The following is a 9,251-nucleotide window of genomic DNA, read 5'->3' as shown; positions in this document are numbered from 1 at the left end:
TAGGCTCCAAACCCCCAGCGAGCTAAGTCTCTGGTTTCGGATTTGAGTTCTTTCAAGAACACAGCAGTTTTTTATGAAAACCACTCAGGTTGCAATGAAAAAGAACCTTGGGTACAAGTTAGGGCTCCATTTACTTGCCCGATTTTGGCTATCTGTAGAGCCCTTGGCTCTCTTCACCATTGCACATGCATAGTGTCTCTGTTTGGCATACAGAGTGGTGAGTGCATGTGTACTAAACATGAATAACTGTGTGCCCACATGATGGACATGGAATATAATTTTCCATTTTAATAATGACAGCAGGGTATAGCTCTCACCTTTTGAAGTATGGCTGACTGGGTTACAATTTGTTTGGCACTGAAGACTTGGTCAGGAAGAAACACCACTTTACATCCCGTTCTCAATGGTGAGCATGTTCATTGTAGTGAATAGTGATTGAGAACAGGACTTTGCAACCTCAGCATTGTTAGAAGCAGGGATTTTTAAAATACACTTGTCCGTGTAATTACAAACTGCAGTGGGTATAGATTTGAAAACATCTTTCTGACTTTTGAAGATTGGGTTCTTTGATATTAAAATATCACAATTTCACATTATGTTTCCTAAGGGTATTTTTGTCCCTAGGGAAACCCTTGCACATTTAGAAAGCATTTGTTGTAATTGAAAATTCTTCTCTCTGTACTTCGTCATATCAAATTACTCTTATCTTAGAAACTGTGTGGGAAACCCGATACCTAGTCTAGTTTTTGAGGCCTCTACCACTTGAGTCCTTGACTTTTAAAACTTGTTCATTTCTTGTACAACGATGTCCTTGGATTAGGAATTTTATCCTGTATCTAGAGTCAGGTAGGCTTGCCTAAGTCTGGCAGCCATGCAGACAGGAGAGGGCCATCACTGTCCCCAGGAGGCAGCGAATCTGGGACAGTCCTTTTCTGACCTCTCTTGGTTGTAACTCTTTGGAGCTTTTTACTCTTTCCAGCTTCAGCCTGTCATTGAGCCAGACTATAAAGGGGCAGCGAATCTGGTGCTTAAATGGCTTGATGTCTCTGTGTCGTTTTCATGGGAGTCAGGCTCTTGTCTTATCACTTGCTGGACTGAGTTAGCTCAACAGCTCTGTGCATCCATCCAATGGCTGGTTCCGCTGCTCAGTAAGTTCTTAGTTCCACCAGTCCTACAGTTATCATATGGAGCCCGAAGCTTGTTCCTCTTCCTTAGGTACCATTTCATAGCTTAGGTATATAGATACCTAGATATACATGTTCTTCAAAAATTTGAACAGGAAGAAAATCATAATCCTTTTTTTTTTTTCTCATTTCCTTGCCCTTACTGAGGACCCCTTTTGCAAATGTCTTGCTGTTATGGTCTTGCGTATTTTGTCCCAAATCTTGTTTTATATTTCTTTCCCCACCTGGCCTCGCTCTTTGTTGATTGCCTACCTCCTAAGTCTGCTTTCCTGTGGTTCTGCAAGTTGTTTTGTCTCACCTACAACATAGACCTTTTTCCATCCTGGCCCATAGAAGCACAATAGCTTTGTAGTTCCATCCTACCGACATGCAATGGATCCTGACTGGTAGGCATCCAAGTTACATGCTTGCATTTTGCCTTTAGTGAACAGCATCCTTACCCTCCTGGGTTGGAATCCTATCCCTTCTACTTCTGCTTTCTGTCCACATTGCTCTATCTGTAGGGTTGCGTGTGAGTTGTGAAATAGCTCATGCCGAGTGATGTACCTGGGGCAGGGGATGTTCATTCCCCTCCGCCCGTGCCTCTAGCTGCCTTCGCTGCTGCACACAGACAGTATGTCAGTCAGAGAAACTCCTAAATGCAGAGCTTCTGAAATCTCAGCTAAAAAGACATGGGCGATGCTAATTTTGAAGTGTGTTGGCAGTTCTTCACACATGTTGCCTGGAGTGACTCTTCTTGTGGTGGCTGGGAGCAGCTTTACTCTTGAAGGACAAGGACCTTGAGAACAAGTGTGGTTGGTCTTTACTTCCTTCTACTTACCTTACATTTGACCTCGGTACAAAATGATGCATCTTAAGAAATGCTGGTGTGAAAACAAGACTGGGGCAGCTCTGCCGGCGGCTCCACCATGGAAGAGTCGGTGACAGCATGCGAGTTCTAAATGGTCTTCACTCAGCGGTTACAATTTTCTCCTTTGTTTCAATATAGGCTGAGAATAAAGGTTACCTCCTACGCATTTAATGCTGCTTGACATTTGCATATAGGCCTGTACATCCTGTTTGATGAGTAGTGTCAAAAGCCAGCAGGATGATTGACACCTGCTTGTAGTGGAATAGGAAAACATTCCAAGATTAATTTTCCTTCTCTCTGAGTAGGGTTAGGGGTTAGGCACAAGTGACATGCTAAGCTCTGCTTACATGAGTTACTAGTGTCCAATGAATGATGGCTTGGCCACACTGAGGTTCCTGCACACAGTACCTGGTGAGACAGGACCTGCCACAGGGTCAGACCAAGGCTAATAGATAGCCATCCACAACAAGAAGGAAAACTAGGAGAAAGAGAAGTGAGTGAGTGAGTGAGTGAGAGGTACTCTTGACAGATAGCTCTGAGAGCTCCAGGCTTGTGGAGACTCCTGACAGCTCAGTAAAGGAGGCCTTTATTTTTGACCTTCCTGTAGGGTCATAGGCATGGTTGGTTTCTAGTGGAGCATGAACTTAGGAGCTATTTTGAGAAAAGGTCTCTCACTGGTCTGGGGTCCAGTAATTAAGTTTAGACTGGCCAGGGAGTCCCAGGAATTAGTCCCTGCCTCTCCAGTGCTAGCACGCACCACTATATCAGACTCTCTTACTCTCTCTCTTTTTTTTTTTAAACCTGGGTTCTAGGGACAAAGTACAGGTCCTTATGATTACACAGCAAGCTCTTTAAGATTTTTTTTTTTTTAATCTAAAAAGAAGAGTGAACCTGTTTCTCCAAGTGTTTTATCCTCTGCATTGTCAGTATGGTAGGGAGCAGCCTTGGGAAGGCTGAGATGAGCCATGTGAGCTTGGATTTCAGAACTTCCCTGTGGTTATCAAGTTGTGTCTTAGGCGATGCTTTCTCCCCTTGGCACGCGTGAACCTCTTGTTGCTTGGATGACCCTTGTGAGGGCTCCAGGGGGCTTCATTGTGGTTTCCACAGTCCTCTCCCCTCTGGTTGTTTTCTGTAAAATAGATTCTGTCATCTGTTAATCCTGATGCCTCTCTTTTTATATTCCCAACCCTCCTGCCATATAAGTTGCCAAGCCAGAGGAATAGGCAGCCCCCTCCCACGTCATTATGGAAGGAGGATGCTAGAAGTGGTCTGCCTTCCCTTTGTCCTGGATGAAAGCAGAAACCAGTTCTGGAGTCCAGAGGCCCGTGAAGCTGGGGATCCAGGTGTGTTGACGAGGGAGCCTGTCCACCCTGAAACCTCAGACATGAAAGCAGCCCCTGCCATGGGCTTTTGCGGAGTCCCTGTCTGGGTGGAAAGGGATTTCCCCACCCAGCAGGCTAGATGGGTCTGTGTTCAGTTGGGAACTGAAGATACATAGGGTGCTCTACTCCCCTTGTGTGGGCTCTGATTGTGGCCGCTTATAGCTCTGTTCAGTTGCTTTCATTGTGTGTATCCTGGGAGGAGCTTCGAGAGCAGAGAAGGGAGGACCATGTGACCCCTTCCACTGTGGTTGCTTTCATGCTCTCACCCTGCCAAGGTACACTCGCCCAGCCCATGTACTCGGAGATGCTAGGTGCAAGCCTCCATGCCACTTCCATGGGCTTTGTGCCCCATCCTTTCTTTCATCTGGTAAACAGTTGAGTGTGTGGCACGTCTCTCGGACGGTCTTTTGTGTCCTCCTCCTCCCCCAAGAGCAGAAGAAAGCTTAATTTTTCCTCCTTATGCATCCCATCCTCTCCTATCAGATGGCCTGGATATTGCCAGTATGGTTACCTGCAGAGCAGGCTCATGGTATCTTTGGCTGTGCCCACCACAGTGCCCGGCAGTAGCGGGAAGGAAAAGCTCCACAGACATTTTTCATCAACCATGAGGCTGATGAGACAAACCAAAAAGTAACCTTAGACAAAAAAACCAAACAAATACAACCACAAACACCAACCTTTTGGGGGGTGGGGGTGGGGAAGTTCGAGATAGGGTTTCTCTGTGTAGCCCTGCCTGTCCTGGAACTCACTCTGTAGACCAGGCTGGCCTCGAACTCAGAAATCTGCCTGCCTCTGCCTCCCAGGTGCTGGGATTAAAAGCATGCGCAACCACCACCGGGCTCAAACACCAGCTTTTTTATGGCCCATTTAATGATGGAACACTGTATTGGTACTTGTCTTGTTACTGTGACAAAAATACCTGGACAAGGGACTTTAAAGCAGGAGGGTTTTACTTCGGCCCACCATGGCAGAGAGGGCCTTGTTGCAGGAACATTAGGCAGCTGGTTCCAGGGCATCCTTGTCAGAAGCACAGAACAATGGCTGTTGGATCCCTGCTCACTTCCCCCCCCACCCCCCCACCCCCCGTTCAGTCGATCTGAGACCCTATCAAGCCCATGGAATGGTCACTCACATTCAGTGCGTCTTCCTACTCCAGGTGACCCATCTAGATAATCTCTCACAGTCTCACACAGAGACTGGTTACCATGGTGACTGGTGATTCTAAATCCCATTGAGTTGACAATCAAAATTAGCCATTGTAAGCAGCTACTCTGTGTTAGTTCACTTACATTTAATTTATTTAGAAATTTTCTAAGTGGATTGAGAAGGACAATGGAGCAAATACTCCAATTCTTCCCTCAGGATTTACCACATGCCCCTCCTACTTTTGCCATCATGAGCTCTTATACCCCTACACACCACACACACACACACACTCATACACACACATACCTACTCATACACACACCTACTCATATACACACCTACTCATATATACACATACACACACACACACACACTAGACACCACACACACATATTATACACACCACATATATACACACACTAGATACCATACACACACACACATACACACACACACACACACACACACACACACACACACCGCTATCTCTCACTCCCTTGTGTATGTACAAACACACATTCTGACCTTCCTCTTTAGTGGAGTGGTCTCTAAGCAGTCATTCTTCTAATGTTGAATGGAGAAGGCAACCCAAGTGTTGTCATGGGAAATAAGGAGGAAATCTGTTTTTCAACAGACCAGGCAATCAGCATTGGCTTGTGTGAGAAGGTGACGTCAGAGTGCATCCATGTGTACAAGCAGCAGTTAGCAGTGTCCATGCCTGTAACAACAAGGAAAGGTGCTGTCCTGAGACAGGGCCACTGTCTTCCGGAGTGCTCACTCAGCTTTACCATATTTGGTCTGCGTGAGTCCTCTGTGGTTCTGAACTAACCTTAGCCTCTTAGGGGCTGTCATTGAAAAAGTGTCTTTAATTTTGAATGCATTCACTAGCAGGTTTATTAATGTGCAAAGAGGCAGGGGATTGTGCAGATCCGGGAAATGTTTAGTCAGCAGGGCCTCCTGGCTCTGTGAAATGCTTACAAGAGCTAAGTGACCTGGGATAACAAACAGGCACAGTTTTGCATATTAATAGCTGTGGTTTAATGTTGTAATTATACTTAGGAATTCTGTACATCCACATATAAGGGAAAGTACAGGCCATACCACCAGGACTTCAGCTCTTTCTACTGTGTAATGGAGGGTTTTGTTGAATTTAAAGATGCTGGAAGGCCCCCACTGAGGCACTTTTATGACAGCATGCTTTCTGAGCTATCTAGATGCATATGTGGCTCAAGTGAAAGACACACACACACCCTAGACCAGCAGGAGACAGGCATTTTCAGGCCCATTAGGCACTTTGTTGGCTAAACAGTGGGGGAGTTGTGCAAGACAAACATTACATACTGGTGTGAGGTGGGAATAACACCAGCTCGCTTCAGACTGAGGTAATCTGAAGCATGAACCAATGATGTTATAAGATTCGGGGTGCTATGGAAGTGATGGGTAACCCCTAACAAACCCAGGCGCTGTATTCATCTTTTAAATTTCCTCCCCATCTAGGCTCTGTAAAACCACTCTGGCTTTGCTCATCACTCTGACAGGCGGTGCTGTCACTGGGGAAAGGTACATGGTGGGTCTGCAGAGTGGGGAGGTGCAGGGAATGGCAGACTTCCTGCTTGGTGCAGCCCTGCTTCTAGTTACTGACTGAATCTGGGTTCTCTGGCGCTGGCCTTTGCTACCAGGAATGGGCCATCACTGCCTTGAGTTGGAAGTACTTAAGCCTGGGTTTCTGTAGAGTGTGGTCAAGTACGGTTTCTCACAGGAAGCCCCCCAGCGTGCTGCAGAGCATGTGGTCAAGCGCGTGCACGCGCACACACACACACACACACACACACACACACACACACACACAAGCTTTCCAGAGAACTGGTAGGGGCTGGTGAGCCCCCTTGTACCGAGAAGAGACTCCTATGGGGAGGAGGAGACTCCAGGCCTAGCTGTCTGTCTGCAGGCAGAGAGGCTGAGAGGATTGTGAAGAACCTCAGAAGGCATATGTTTTATACCGTGGTGACAGAGGTCATGGTGCGGCTTTCAGTGGGTCAGTTTCTGTGACACCTGAGGAAGCAGGCACAGAAAAGAGGCCTTTGCTCATCCACAAGGAGTCTCAGTGAAATTCTTAGTCATTCTGCAGTGAGTTTGGAAGCAGGCTGGGCTCATCCCACATCCAGAAGGATCCTACCCTAGGACCTGAAGGGGACGTGGGGGCAGATAGAGAGGTCAGCATGACTTTGCAAGGAAGGATTTATGTCCAAAGTATTAGGTTGGAAGAGAACCTGTCCCCATGGGGATGAAAGTGACTAATGTCCGGCTGGTCTTTGAATCATCACTCATAGTCAGTAAGCGGCAGCAGGCACCTCTGGGTTCTAAGTGCAGAGTATTTAGCAGCGAACAGGGCAGGAGAGCACTGTTCTCATGAGACTTCTATTCTGTGGGTGGAGGAGGTAAGTCACATGGTGAGCCAGTGAGCCCCAGAGGAGCACAGGGCCATTTAGACAGTCTTCTTAAGAAAACAAGCCTTGTGATGGCTCAGAGTAGTGTTGTTGAATTACAGTATGATGCAGTTTTCAAATTCTGGCATCGGGGATGTGCTTGCTTAGCATATATGAATCCTGGAGTTTGCTAAGCCAGGTGTGGGGCAGCTGGCAGAATGGTAAAAGTTAGCCTTGGCTTCAGTGAACATCACAAAACAAGGAACAGTTCTTACCACTAATGCATTTTGCCTTTTATTTACTGTTGGTATGCCCATAAATCAGGGCTATTGCTATTTTTACCATTGTTTAGCAGTTTACAGCAGACAGTTTTCAGACCAGGGGTACAGCTTAGCAGGCGAACCTTCCCTTAGCATGCCCAGGATTCAGGGTGCTTGCCTCAAAACCATAGAAACAAACAAAAATAACAACTACCACCCCCCCCCCCCAGATTCTCTTTTATTTTCCTTTTTCCCAATCTTGCTGAGGGTGCTCTAAGGGGGAGAGCACAAAGACAGGCTACAAGAGCTAACCATGGAAAGATCTCTATAGTTCCATAAACCATGGAAAAACGTTTTGGGGTTTCCTGAGCCCCATTTTATCGGGACCTCATTTCCCACTCAGGAACTTGGTGTCGTAGATTACTGCTCCCAGCCCTCCCCTTAACTACAGGAAGGAACCCTGCCAACCACATGTCTCCCACTGGGAAAAATAATTGGCCCAGGGAGCAGGGCTATTTTTAGCATTATTTCAATTCAGGTTTAAACTGTTAGTTCATAGAATATGGTAGCTATTAATTTAAGATGTGAAGATACGGTTACTAAGCATAGCTCCCCTCCCACTCATTTGGAGTCTTTTGGCTGGGTGAAATGCTACTTGTTGAATGGAGTGCAAGTTCCTTCTATCTGAAGGTTTCAGGTGCAGCCTAAAACCAGCGGTGGCTTGGGAGCAATTGAAAAATATGTGTATGTGTTTGTGTGTGTGTGTGTACACATGTGTCTGCTTATAGATGTGTATATACATCTGCATGTATATGCACATGTATATATGTATATGCACATCTGTGCATGTGTGCGTACATATATGTGTACTTGTATGTGTGCATGTGTGTGTACGTGTGTGTGTGTGTGTGTGTGTGTGTGTGCGCGCGTTTATGTGAGAGATGGGAGAGTGAATTAGGATTCTAGGAAGGTGTAATAGAAGGTGAGAACAAATACAAGGCCAATGTTTTAAAACCCACTTGCCCCTGTGTGTAAAAGTATGATATGAATACATATTCTCTGGAGCAGGTTTAAAAGAAGGAAAGAAGCCATTTAAAATCTCACATTTCATTCTTTTCTAGGGTACCACTATACATCCATTTCATAGTGGAACTATATGCAATTTTACTCCTCTTTTTCCTACTTATGAGTATTTTTCTTGATTTATTAAAGATTTTTCAAGAAATTAAGGGTTGAGTATATAATATTTTTACTTGATAAATGTTCTGTTGTAATTTCTTTTTCTTTCTTCTTTCCTTAATGGAAGTAGGTATATTGCCCCATGGCCCAGATACATCTCGAAATTGTGGGAGCAGTGACCTTCTCACCTCAGTGTCCTTTGTAGCTGGAGGATAGACAAAGGAGCTACCATACCCAGCTTTCTTCTGTTATTCATTTAACCCTTTATGGAGCTCTCTACTGCACATTTCCCTTTGCTTCTTTCCAAGTAAGGCTGAGATGAACATGTTTTGGCATAAATGTCTATGGAAATACCTAATTTCCACAGGAGAAATGGTTAAAAGTGAAATTATTTATTGGATCCAACAGTAGAGCATTTCTTAGGGTGGTTGGCACTTCAAGTCCCGTGGTCAGTAGTTTGTCTCTGAGAGAGGATGGCCACTCAAGACAGCTCTTCTCCTTAGTGCCTTTGTTCATAATTCAAAAGCAATACCTGCATCCTGACATCATCACTACAATCTGAGTGTGTTTTAGACATCTTTATGGAGCCTTCACAGTGCAGTTCCCTGTGACATCGTCTAAATGCCAAGGACTAGGGTCATTGGGTTTGTTTCCTTTTTCAAGAGAGCTGGTACCTACCATTGCTACATTTTTGATGTGGAGCTCTGGACTTCCTTTTTCTTTTCTTCTTTTTCCTTGTCTCCTCCTCCCCCCTCCTTCTCCTCCCCTCCTCTCCCTCCTCCTCCTCTTTCTCCTCCCCTCCTCTCCCTCCTCCTCCTCTTTCT

General features: G+C 45.6%; 1 protein-coding gene across 2 annotated transcripts in view; it reads left to right on the top strand.

Annotated features, from left to right (window-relative positions):
* The window catches only part of Prkca (protein kinase C alpha), a 412,947-nt gene that overhangs the window by 75,625 nt on the left and 328,071 nt on the right, over positions 1-9,251 (top strand). The window lies entirely within an intron of this gene.

Source organism: Mastomys coucha, unplaced genomic scaffold (assembly GCF_008632895.1).
Source record: "Mastomys coucha isolate ucsf_1 unplaced genomic scaffold, UCSF_Mcou_1 pScaffold5, whole genome shotgun sequence".
Taxonomy (NCBI): domain Eukaryota; kingdom Metazoa; phylum Chordata; class Mammalia; order Rodentia; family Muridae; genus Mastomys; species Mastomys coucha.
Note: the sequence above shows the minus strand (reverse complement) of the source record. Positions and strands in the feature narration are given on the sequence as shown.